The sequence below is a fragment of the Dromaius novaehollandiae genome, chromosome 1 (genome assembly GCF_036370855.1).
Source record: "Dromaius novaehollandiae isolate bDroNov1 chromosome 1, bDroNov1.hap1, whole genome shotgun sequence".
NCBI lineage: Eukaryota > Metazoa > Chordata > Aves > Casuariiformes > Dromaiidae > Dromaius > Dromaius novaehollandiae.
This window is the reverse complement of record NC_088098.1, coordinates 138,117,821-138,131,258: the sequence shown is the minus strand read 5'-3', so window position 1 is coordinate 138,131,258 and position 13,438 is coordinate 138,117,821.

The following is a 13,438-nucleotide window of genomic DNA, read 5'->3' as shown; positions in this document are numbered from 1 at the left end:
GAGTTTCTGTAAAAATCTCATCAGGGATTTGGAAATACTAAGTTTCAAAAACAGATTTAGAAGTGTCACAATTAAACATCAACATAGATCATAGGGATAGGGCACTTTCTAGGTTGCTAGTCTAGTCCTTGCCATTCTACAACAATGCATCATACTCCATTTTATAAATTGATCTAGTTTAGTTTTAAATTTCGCTAGATTTTTTCTGTCCCTCATGTTTTAGAACTTTTCTGATTAGAGATCTCCTGCTAATTTTGCTCCCTAAAGGCAATTGTGATCAGAGTTTTTTGTGGTAATATTTTCAGTTTAACTAGGATTTTTTCTTTCCTTTTTAATTCACTTTCATAAAATCACAGAATAATTTAGCTTAGAATGGCTCTCATTTAGTGCATGTAGTCCAACCCCTACTCAAAGCAGGTCTAATCAGATCAGGTTGCTCAGAGCCATGTCCAGGTGAGCCTTGAACACCTTCAGGGATGGAGATCCTACAACCTCTCTGGACACCTGTTCCAATATTTGACCACCCTCATGGTAAAAAAAAAAAAAATCCTCCAGATGTCTAATCGGAATTTTTCGTGTTCCTGTGGTGGCTGTTGTCTCTTCTCCTATTGCTGTGCACTTCTGAGAAGAGTCTTGCTCCATCTTCTCTGTATCCTCCCATGAGGTACTTGTAGGCAGAAATAAGGTCTCCCATGAGCCTTCTCTTTCCCAAGCTGAACAATCCCAGTTCTCTCAGCCTCTCCTCGTACATTGTCCAGCCCTCGCTGAGCTTCATGAACCTCCACTGGACTTGCTGGAGTGGCTTCACCATGTTCCCTTCTCTGCTTTTGATAAATATCAAATATCATCTAGCCAAGCTCTTCTAGTCTTCTCGTAGCAGACAGGCTCTCTCTTTTCCCCCAATATCTGAAATATCACCTATCTGATACCTGGTGAATATCTCTTTCCTAAGCTTTCCACACAGAGTTATATGCAGTGTTTTATACGCTACCTTATGGCAACTTTGTACAATATCATAGATACTCCCCAATCTCTCCTGGAAATATTTTGTCTGAGGTCTGCTAGAATCATATATGTTCACAGACATGTTAGGTTGATGGTTCAAAATCATCCTTGGTCAGTCAGTATCTCCATCTTTCTTCACCTTGTCCTGTCCAGCTAAGGAGATCCTCAGATAATAATAACAATAATTGTTTCTAGTTCTGAAGGGCATGACCTTGCACATCATTTGCTACTGAATTATAACCCACTTCTGTTAATCTTCAGCATTAAGGGGTCATTGTCTTCCTCTGTGGTATCCTAATTGATTCCTACATTAACTGTATGTCTCAACTTTGTGTCATCAGGAAAATTTCATCAGTATTTCTTGCACCAGGTCAGTAATGGAATATTAAATAAGATGATACTTTTTTCTGCCGTATACTGTACGTGTATTTATTTTTATAGACACACTGTATTTTTAGTTGCTGTTAGCTTGACTAAATTACAAGTATCTTCATGTTTAAGTTCCTGAGTTCAGACTGTTTTCTTCAATAACTTTTGACAAAGTTTGCACTTTTGAAATTGAGAAACAAATCACAAAATCACAGAATGGTTGAGGTTGGAAGGGACCTCTGGAGATCACCTAGTCCAACCTCCCTCCTCAAGCAGGGTCACCTAGAGCATGTTGCCCAGGGTTGTGTCCAGATGGCTTTTGAATATCTCCAAGGAAGGAGGCTTCACAACAACTCTGGGCAACCTGTTCCAATGTTCTGTCACCCTCACAGTAAAGAAGCTTTTCCTCATGTTCAGATGGAACTGCCCGTGTTTCAGTTTGTGCCTGTTGACTCTCATCCTACCTGTGGGCACCACTGAGAAGAGTCTGGCCCCATCCTCTCTACACCCTCCCTTCAGATACTTATACACACTGGTAAGATCCTCCTTCAGTCTTCTCTTCTGCAGGCTCAACAGGCCCAGCTCTCTCAGCCACCCCTCATAGGAGAGATGCTCCAGTCCCTTAATCATCTTAGTAGCCCTAAAAAAAAGCTGCATACCTCCATTTCTTTTCCTTCCATTTAATAGAAACTTAATCAATTCATCGTCACTGGGAGATCCAGAATGCTCCATACTTCACTGCATACCAAAAAAAGTAAAATAATCTATCTTATACTAATATATTATTTGAAGGTGGGAAATGGGCTCTTAAGTCATTCATTCAATTTGTATCTAAGTGAGTCCCTATGACCACCCTGAAATCCAGTTGAAGTTAATGGTATTTTACCAAGGATGAATTTGGCTCTATAGGCTATAATTGTAGCATTGTAGCAGCATAAGTTAAAAGCTAGAGCCTCAGTGCACTAAGCATTAAACTAGTACAAAATGAAAACATGGTTTATGTCACAATAGCTTATTGCTGAGCTGTGGCACTAACATTAACCAGTGTTTATCATTTGCCATTTCAAGTTCAGATGTAGTTGTTCTGCATAAAAAGAAAGTGAAATAATAGAACACAGTGATCACAAACTTCTACTGTGTTACCTATGGAATGTGCCCAGTTTGTTTTCAGAACTAGATTTGACCAAAGAAGTGGAAAGTCTGAGGCATTCACTCATTTAAAAAATGAAAGAAATGATAAATCCATTTTCCTGTAGATGTTCCCAAGGCAAAATGTGAACTTTTCTGTCAGTGCTGATGATATTTGGGAGATGCTGATGGGTGAAAATTCATGAGACTCAATAGTAACACTCTGTTTGGAGACTTAAACATGACAGCAAATGTAAATTTGCAAAATCTGGGAGCTAGTCTGTAATTTAATAAGGCAAAAAAAAAATACTAAAAGCAAACTAAACTAGCAGCCTGTTTTACCATAGTAAATAAAAAAAAGAGAGAGTTCAGTATTGATTTTGAAATGCACTTCTATTCTGAAGAAAGACTGTGTTATTGATGGCACATTTTTATGCAATAGGCCTTATTTAGTCACATTTTAAAATCACTTTGTACATGTTTATATTATACGTTCATTTTGTCATTCTGACAAAATAAGTATTTACTGCACATTAGCACTGCTCAGCATAAGTAGTTATGTAAGAGTAAAAGAGCATGTTCTGTCACCTACTTCACTAATAAAATGTTCTAAGTTCTTTCTTTAAATGATTGTCCATTTACACTGGGCTTATAGTTGTTGCTCAAGTTTGGAGCATGTTTGCTTTTTATGAGACCTGCACTTTCATCCATTTCTTATTTTCAGCACATGGTATATAAGGCAGAAGATACCTAGAGCTATTTCAGAGTTTCTCAAGTGCTGAAGCAAGTTATTTCTTGCTTGTTTAATCTACGTCAGTGCCTCCTTTAAGCTTACCTTTTTGCCCTTTTCTGATCTGTGAGAGTTGAATTATAACTTGTCACGTGTATAAAATGTGTCTTCACTGCCTGAGAATGAGCCATGTTCCTGTGTGCTCCCTTTGCCATACTTTTAAAAATGGGATGGGAAGGTGTCAGGAGCTTAGTTAATAGCCTGAGAAGCCACAAAAGGTGCTTCTGCTCCAGGAGCCTGAAACTGCCAAACACTAATATTGACCAAACTGGACTATTTGCCACCGTTCCTGGCATTGGTGGAAGCCTCCAGAAATGGAAGCAACCAGAAATGGTTCTCCTAAGACACATGCTTCAGGGAGGTACTTCCTCCCCAACCTTTCCATCACAGTAAGATGAAGTCAGGGGCTTTTCAGTCAACTAATCAAGGGATTACTGCAAAGACAAAGTTCCTGAGTTAACATTGTTGTTCCTCAAGGTATGAAAGCTTTCTCTTGTGGTGGCAACCTCAAGCTGATTTATTTTCACTGAGGCGTGACTCTCAGATCTTCTCCACTTTTCCAAGTGCTGATGTTAGATTTGTTCCCTCTGCATTTGAGCAGTCCTTTTGGGCAACAGAATCAAACAGGGACTGGCCAGAGAACTGAAAGCTTCACACCAGTATCATGGAGTTCCAGCTCATCTGAACTGCATGCAGGGATTTGCATCATATCTGAAGGTATTTGCCCAAGTTATGACTGACCACACAACTTTTCTATTTTATACCTGTTAACTTTCGGAGGGTGTGCAGAGTTTTATTTTCTCTGCCAGAATTTGACTGGCTCTTGACAGATGTGCACAGACTACTGGCCCTGTTTGTTAGCCGCTCATCTACTGACATCCTTCCCAACTTTCTCAACAAGCTTGTTTGAGGTCTCCAAGAGGATCTATGAGGAGTGGTGTCACTGACGTAGATCTGTTTGTGTCCCACAGCATCAGGAAGTGCCAGCACGCTTCCATGAGAGCAGTGCTGTGGTCAGACTGCCTCTTGGACCATTCCCTGATAGTGGGGCGAGAGCATTTCCTCCAGCCCCTTCCTTTCAGTCCAGGTAAAGCACTCGTGTTTCACTCATGTGGCAGATCCAGTGGGTATCTAAATGGATGGTGGAGTGTTTCAGTATTTGCTGTAAAACTTTGAAGTTCATACTTCCAGCTGAGATTACACAACTCCTATGAGGGTGTTGTTAGTATACTGTTGTGTATCTACCATTCTTTCCCCAGGCACCTCTGAGGCATCTCTGAGGCCTCAAGACCTGTCACAGCGCTTTGTAAAGCCCTTCTACAATTGCTGTTTGCATGAGGGACTTCAAGATCCTCTGCTAGATAGCTTATGGCAGGTAATTGTGTAAAGTTGCACAGTGGGAACAAACACATGGATATTAATTTAAGAAAGAAAGAAAGAAAGAGAAGACATTTTTCCTGAACTCTATTAGCATGATTTCCTTCAGTGTTTTAGACTCTATCTCTGTGACTGAGAAAGAATCAAAACGGCTTAGGACACGCTTTATTTTCTGTGCCAATGTGCCAAAGGTGATGACTGCAGTGTGAATACATCCTCCATGGTTACTGTAAAGGGAAAAAGCTGTGCAGTCTGGAGTGATAAGATGTAGGTGTAACCACAGAACAAATTTATATATAGACCACACATTTTGGAGAAGACGGATTACTGGTAAGTTATGTTTCTTTCCTGAAGGCCAAATGCTGTTCTCTGTTCCACCTGTGAATTGCCATTGAGGATCATGGGAAAGCAGTCAGTATCTGCAAAGATGGAATTAAGCTTAAAATAATAAACAATATTCCTGCTGTTTCTTACTATTAACAAGATGACAAAGGAAGATAGTTGCCTTTAATATAGAATTTGCAGAAAACAGGTAACAACAACAGGTAACAGAAAAAAACAACTTTTTCTGTCATCATTTAATACAGGAGACACTGAGATGTTACACAATGGTTTTACAGTGCAGTTTTTCAAGTGACTCTTCAGAGAGAAAGGACATTTTGTAAATCCTTCTTTTGCAGTGCATTGCAAGATTCCTTTTTATTGCTTATGTCATTAAAATGGCAACATGGCATGACACTAAATGTCATCAGTAAATTTATCCTTGAAAGCCTGATTCTTTTTTGTGCACTAAACTTTAATCCTACTTTAACAAAGTTTTTATCTAGGAGAGATTTGAGGTCAGCATATTTTGATGTTAATACTGACAACCTGAACTCCAGGCTTTGGTTTCCCTAGAAGTGCTGAGTTCCTTAAGACAGGGATCTTTTTGCTAAAAGAGGTGCCAAAGAATATAATTTTACTTTGACTCTTCTGTCTCTGGTGAAATGGCCATAAACTCAATTGAGGGTCTAGTCCATCCCTGAGTCTGCAATACAGAGGACATGGATGCCTGAAGAATTTGCTAGTCTGTAGTTTTGCTGAGCATGGTCATGCTCTTGTCATGTCTGCAATTTCTGATATCTCCTGAATCTGCAAGGACAGCCCAAAAGGTTGATGCCATCAGTCATTTCTGGTACATACAACCCTGCTTACTTCTTCCCCTGATCTTCAGCTGCTTTCTGCAACATGAATAGAAAACTGCTTGTACTCTGATAGTTCTAGTCCAAAGTCAGCATGTTTCAGTGCAAAGTTTTTAAGTTTCCCAGCCCCATCTGAACACTTATTTTAGGGCTTCTGCTGTAGGTCAATTCTACAAGCAAGCACATTTATAGGCACTATAAACTTTCTCCTTAATAATGCTGAACCATCGCTGCTTGAACCAGCCAGATGTTATTCCAGTTTCAACAAATTTAGTGTCCCTGAAGCATATTTACTGACACAGGACACTACTTGTCTTAGACACTTGTATACAAGCTATCTGTCATACTGGCTTTTTATAACTGTGACTTCAATTTTTTACATACATTGCAGTAATTTGCTTTTAATTGTTCTTGGTTTAAGAGTGTATTTTTTGGCCAGATTTTATTATTTCCTATTTTATTCTCCCCTTTCATTTTTAACTTTTTAGCACTTGAAAAACATGTCTTACCACACAGTAAAAGAGGTGAATTGGGTATGTTTCTCAACAAAGATGCTTCACAGGATTTTGCTTTTAAAAGTAGTTCCTGCCTTCTAAAAAGGAAAACACTCACTGCATTTTTTTCTTTAAATCATTGAAACAAAACTGTAAAAAGAAAATCTAAATATATGGAAGAACAATGTGAGCAAGGCAGCAATGCATTCTTTGAGAAGTAAGTAACGACAGATATTCAACAGAACAAATGAGGTTATGCCTTTCAGTTGCTTCATTTCTACAATGCTTGGACTTCATGTAAAATACAGTGCCAAATCAGTTCCTTCCATAGAATAAAAATGAAGAACTTCACCTTGGAGATGCCTTGTGGAGTTTCCTGCCACCATGCCCTCCACGAGGAAAAAGTTGCATCTGGAGGGAAAATTTCAGAGATCTCCACTGAAACTCAGAGAATATCATGAAGAACCTTGGGAAGCTCTAGCATCTCTGTGGAGGCAGTCTGCTCAGCCCTTGCCACTGGTAAGATCGCAAATCAAATCCTTTTTCATGTTTTATAAAGTAGTTTTCAATGCTATCACCCTTACTGACTTCTTGTCATACTGATTTTTAAAACAGAATACTTTTGAAGGGTTTTTCTCTCCTCTCTTGTTATATGAAAGACCTACACAAACAAGGCAAATTGACTACTAGATGATAAAAAGGAAAGTGATTCTACACAAAGGTTCCCAAAACAATTTTAGTATTATGAGTAAAAATCATTAAAAGAAATGTTCATTCTGAGTTACCCACTGACAACCTATTTTTAAAAAATATGAAGATATTATTGTTCTGTATATTGTTTATTTTGGCTTGCTATTTTTTTTCTGAAACTCAGGAAATTGCAATTTTCTTTGCAAAGATTATTTCAGAGGAATCTCATTTAAAATTATGGTATTCTTCCTGAGCGTCCCTATTTGTACTTGTCAGCTTAGACATGAATATTGTGGGAGCCTTTTTACTTGCAGAATAATTTCCATCATTTATATCCCTTGTGTCCATAAGACTTTTGGACTGAAAGGTGTCTTGTGCTCACTGAGTCTCCCTGTGTGTTCTCAGTGCAGACAGGCAGAATCAGGACCCAACATAAAAGCATCTGGGTTTTTGATGGTATCTTTCTTATTGGAAGGCTATTCCAGAACATCACTGATCTAAGGTTTAGGGACCTGTTTTTAATTTCTAACTGAAATCTAAGACAAAAGGCCTAGTTCTATATTTTTGGTTTAAAAAGTTCTCTCACTGATGCTTGTACATCAAATTCCAGATGAGGTCTTACCCATATTTGTATAATTAGGTTATTACTTCTCTATCCACGGAGAATTTCTTGTCTTGCGCATCACAGGACCCCATTTGCCTTTCATGCCTGAAGCACACTGGTGGCTTACAGTCATTCTGTGAATAACTAGTATACTCAGTTCTTTCTCCTCAGTCAATTAAAAATGATGAAGTCCTAAGTTTTGACGGACCTTTTTGTTGTTAGTCCCCAGGGTAGAATTCATCTTGCTTGACTTTAGTTGTCTAAATGCTGGGTATCAGGTATAAATCCCCTAAACACTCTCTACAGTCAATGCAGGGAGAGAAAGAGTCATCTCCTGAGGCACATTCAAAATTGGGTGAGATAAATCACGTTCTAGACATGCCTTATTCTCTCTTTGCATTGATGATACATAGACAGCCTAGACAACCATCTCAGTCTCTGTGGTGAATATAGGGAGATGAATCTCCCCTCATTTGTCTTCACACTTTGTTCTGTTCTGAATTTTAGTTCACATCAATTGCACTATTTGTGAAGGTTGTCTGGTCTTCATTTCTGCTAGTAGCATCTCATCCCCTGTGAACTGACAATCCTATCTTCGATTCAACAAACTGTCTTGAAAGGCAGTAAGCACATTGTTTCTCCACAAGAAATTCATTGAAATCAAGTGATGTGTGGCTATTAATACCCATTAGAGGTTGTCATTTCACCAGTTATGCCATATATCCCCTCTTTTCAGGCTTTTTCCATGGCTAATTGTTTGCCTTATTTGTGCTCACATTTTTTAATTAATGCTTTGCTTATAAAGTTTTAATACACTCTGAGAATGTATAGGAAAGTTTTATCAAAGTTGCTGTGACTGGAAAAATTTGTATGGACACTTTTCACAGTTTTCATGGTGTATAATTCCAAACTCAATTTCTTTTCTTTGCCCTTTCCACTGATTTGAGACTGAACAGAGTATGCATCTTCCAAAGGTTGGTAAAAAACAGAATTACAGCACAATTTGGCAGTGAAGAGTAAGCAACAGTTCTAGAACTCCCAATAATATGAAAGGTTTTATTTGCGTTTCTAGGGCTGAATATCACTTGCTAAAGTGCATTCAAAGTTCTTGAATTTCATAAATTTCTCTTACTGAATAGTTAGTGGAACTAACTATTTTCACTATGATTAGTGAAACAGGAAAAGTTAGTATTCATCTATACGAATGTAGATGCTTTCAGTAGAGTTGTTCAAATCTGAGCTAGTCACGCTGGGCTCCCTTCATACTGGAGAGAAAGAGGCACTACTAGATGCAGCTAACATAACTCTAAAGTAGACATCAAAACAGGTAAATTGATTCACACCTTGGAAGTGCACATTCCTCTCTGAAGAATTCTTAAGGAAGTCAGAGATAACTAACTCAAATGTTCATGCTTGGCTTGTGGATGTTTGAAGTCACATGTTGCTATGCAAATGAAAGAACTCAGAAAATTATGAGGCTATTGAAATGCATTGATTCAGAAGGTCTATGAAGTTTTATACTTATTTTTTAGTTTTTTTCAAGTTCTTTTATTGTTTTTGTGGAGTTTTTCCTCCCTCCTTTTATCTTATGGAATGAGATTAGCCCTTCTGAAAAGCATAATCAAGCCAGTAGGGGACAGCACTGACAAATAACTTTGATAATACTCCACAACTTGGTGGTGGTGATTTTATTTTGTCACTCTCATGCCAATGCCCAAGTCAAGTTAGTGTGTGCCAGTTTTCTCACCATCTCTTAGTGAGTCCCAGCACTGGAAACATAGGCACTGCCTGCCAGAGCTCCTTGTATGCATACAAAACACTGCCTTCCTAAGCATAGCATATAAGTCAGCTCTTGAGATAAACCAAACAAATATTGGTAGCCTGAAAGAGAATATTTAGTTTCTGTACAAATCTCAACATTTCATTTAGCACCAAACTTAAATAGAAGTGATCAACAGCACTTCATAATTGTTCACAGTTTAACGACAGTTATTGAATGATGTATTGTACTGATGAATCCTCATCAGTATTTGTATAAAGCTTAAATAAATTGTATTTTTGCAAAATTCAGAGTGGGCAGGATTCTTACCTGGAAAAGAACACCTTTTCTTGTATTTCTAACTCCTGAATCAAATAAATTGCAGATCAGTATTAGTAAATTATATTAGAAATAAATCAACCAGTAGAAGAAAGGCAAATGGAGAATGTGAGACAGTATTTCAAGAATAATGTCGTGGTTTCCAAAGAGAAGTCAAATAACTATTTCTCTTTTCATTGGCAAATGCTGTCTTTTTTTAAGAAAACATATGTTGATAGTTTGGTAGATGTTCACAAAGCCATTGTGGTACTTACATTCTGATTCAAATGCTCAGGTTTTGTTCAAATGAATCTCACAGTCTCATATGGGCCATTTTATAGGATTGTAATACACAAAATTCATTGTTCAGGATGCACATCAATTCCATGAAACTACTCAATTTGCATATTGTATCTTTGTTAAATCTTTTTTTCACCTAAAAATGTCCAAGCATGGTCTCCTCCTGAAGGTTAAATTTTTGAAAAGCTGTGAGTTTGTTGACAGAGACCAAAGTACATTTTGATGGTTTTAAAATATTCCACCTGCACTTCAGAAAAGGACTACATCAAAAGCAGTCCAGTTATGCTCATTCTTTACTTTGAACATGCATCATCAATGATGTCAGTAGGACTCTAGTAAGACAGTTGCTAATTAACTTATGTCCCCTCTTTCGACTCTGCAGCACAAAAGCACAAAATGTTGTAGGAGTAGCCTGAAGAGCAAACATTAGTTTGTTTGTTTCTTTATTAATAATTTATCTAGAAATGTTAAAGATATTTAAAGTTATCAAATTCTGCCAGCCTATGCCAACATTTCTAGGACCAGACCCTGTCAGTCTTGCTCCATCCAGACCATTATTATGTAAGAGTTACTGTAAAGCTTGCTCCTGCAAACACTTCTTGACCTAGTGCAAGTTCAGTTTTGGCTGGCAGTTAAGAATGACAGTACTCTTTTGAATTACACTTTTGCAAACAGAAAAAGAAGAGAGAAGGCTGCAAGCCTGAAATGAAATGAATTTAAGTCTTGAAAGTTTTTTTATGTATGTGACCTCCTGCAAATAGGCCACCAGAGCCTAATGTTGTCTCTAAGTAAAATTAGAAAAGAAATAGAATCCACTTATTTTTCTTGTCCAATTTGCAAGAAATCTGTACAGAATAAACATTGAAAAGTAAAAACTATTTCAACATCCTTCACTTTAAGAGCAACTCCATAGCATGTGGATAATTTTTCCTTTAATTTAAAGCAGTGGCGCTGCTTCCTGTTTGGATTTTACAGTTTGCTCATTTGACTTAGTGAAAAGTGTTGAAGAGTCAGAATTGAGATTTGTTTTAAATTGGGAAAAAACAGAGGCTTTTTGAATTTGTGTGTGCTTCAAGGGGAAAACTATAGGTAATGCTGATATGAGCCATCCTGGAAATAGCAACATGTTGGATCTCTTTGACAGAGATGCATAGAATCCCATTCACTACAGCTATATCTGGTTATTACCTTTTTTCATGTATCCCTTCCTTCTGCATTTCCTGATTCATATGCTGATGGCATCCCGGAGCCTGCGCATTGGAAGAAGTTGAGAATTCGGTGAAACCCACGCATATGGCTAAGGACAATTTAAATTTTGCAGAAGCAGATCTAAATCTGAGATTTCCTATGTTGTAAGTGCTTGACTTATGACCTTTAAAGATCTTTTAATGTCATTTTGTTTCAGTGACATTCTAGAGTTAAAAAAAAAAAACAAAACCATTACATGCTGTAGTGATATTCACATAGGTTTTGTACCTGCTACTCCTGGATAGCTGTCATACAACCCCACACCTTCCATAACTGGAAACTTCATTTTAATTTCCAGATTAAAATAATACTCATCTTTGTTGCAACAGGGACCTTTAAACAGCTCTCTTCCAACTTTTTCGACATCCTCTCCCCACCTCCTATAAAGGGGCAGGTTGCCTCTTTTCTTGTTTAGCTAAATTTGACAAGCCAAGCTCTTTTACTCTTTTGATACAGCAGACTTCAGAATCAACTTAATCAGGCCATTGATAGTCATCTCTCTCTACTGGCAGTACCTTATATGTGCATAATATGATCTCATTTACATTTTTCAGCACATCAGTAGCTCCTAATCATTCTGGCATTGATTAGTGCCAGCATTTAAGGTTGTTATTCCTATCTGTTGACACTGCATATTTAGCCCACTTCTATTATATCTGTTCCTTGAGGATATCTGATTCTTCATGAATTTTATCCTGATCCTCCTCTCAAAACAAAACAAAACAAAACAAATCCAAAAAATAACCTCACTGAAAAAAAACTGTGGAATACATACTTTGGTACCTCAGAAGTGATTTCACTTAGTGAAAAGTGTTGAGGAATCAGAACTGAGATCTGTTTCTCCATATGGCTGTTTCACTGAATGGACAATACTGTTTAACATAAAACTGACCAAGATATGTCCACACTTTTTGAAACTTCCATCAGAAACACTGGAGAGTTGCAGTAATATAAAAACAGGCAAAGATAAGGAAGAGTAATGATCAATATAATTTTCTACTATGAAAATGAGACACAGAATTCCTGTGGTGAAAGCAGTAGTCATAAAAAGCAATAGATGTCACAGAAGATTGTTTCCCATTCATGTGAGGTTGTCACTCAAAATATGTATGTTACAGACTAATAGGTATTGTGCATTCTGAAACCGAAGAAGGAGAAAAAAATCGGGGTTTCAGCCACAGGGTCTTACTCCTGCAGTATCTGAGACAACAAAGAGTCATAGAAGTGTTCGTGTTGGAAGGTCAAGGTGCTCTGAGACCAGCTGAGTTTTGAGTATCTCCATGGATGAAGATTTCATTGCCTTTCTGGGCTACCTATTCCAGTGTCTGACCACCCTCCAGGGGAAAAGTTTCTCCTGCCTCTAATCAGAATTCCCCATGTACCAGCTTGCATCCATTGGCTTTCGTCCTATCACTGTGCACCTTTGAAGAGAGTCTGGCTCCATCATCTCTATAACCTCATTAGGTAGTTGTAGACAGCAGCAAGATCGTCTCCTCTTAAGCCTGAACAAACCCAAACCTCTCAGCCTCTTCTCTTCCATCATGTGTGCTGCTCCTCTAACCACTTTGGTGGCTCTCTGCTGGACTCATTCCAGGGAGCCAGTGTCTTCCTTATACCGGGGAGCCCAAAGCTGGGCACAGGCCTCTGGATGGGGTCTCACAAGTGCTGAGCAGGGTGGGAGGGGAATCACCTCCCTTGATCTGCTGGCAACACTCTTGCTAATGCAGCCCAGGATGTTGTTGCTGCCTTTGCAGCTGCTGGCTTATGTTCAGCTTGTTGCCCACCAGCATCCCTTTTCTGCAAAGCTGCTTTCCACCCAGTTGTCCCCCATCCTCTACTATTGCACGGGGTTATTCCTCCCCACGTGCAGGACTTTGCAGTACATAGAATGAGTCAGTCTGCTGCCCTTAGCCCTGGAGAGGCTGTTGTTCCCAAGAGCCTGGTGCTTTCATGTATCCTTGTAGAACACTTCAGAGAGTACCTGAGCATTTTTCAGTTAATAGCTTGGTTATAAGTATTTGTAATCAATATTCATAATTATGTGTGGGTTTTCTTTATCATTTTTCAATTTTGTCTTGAAAGACTTTATCTGGAAGATTTTATCTTGCAAGATCTTATTAAGGACAGTGTCTTTAAGGGTTGAACTTCCAGACAGTCTCATCAGACTGCAGAGTG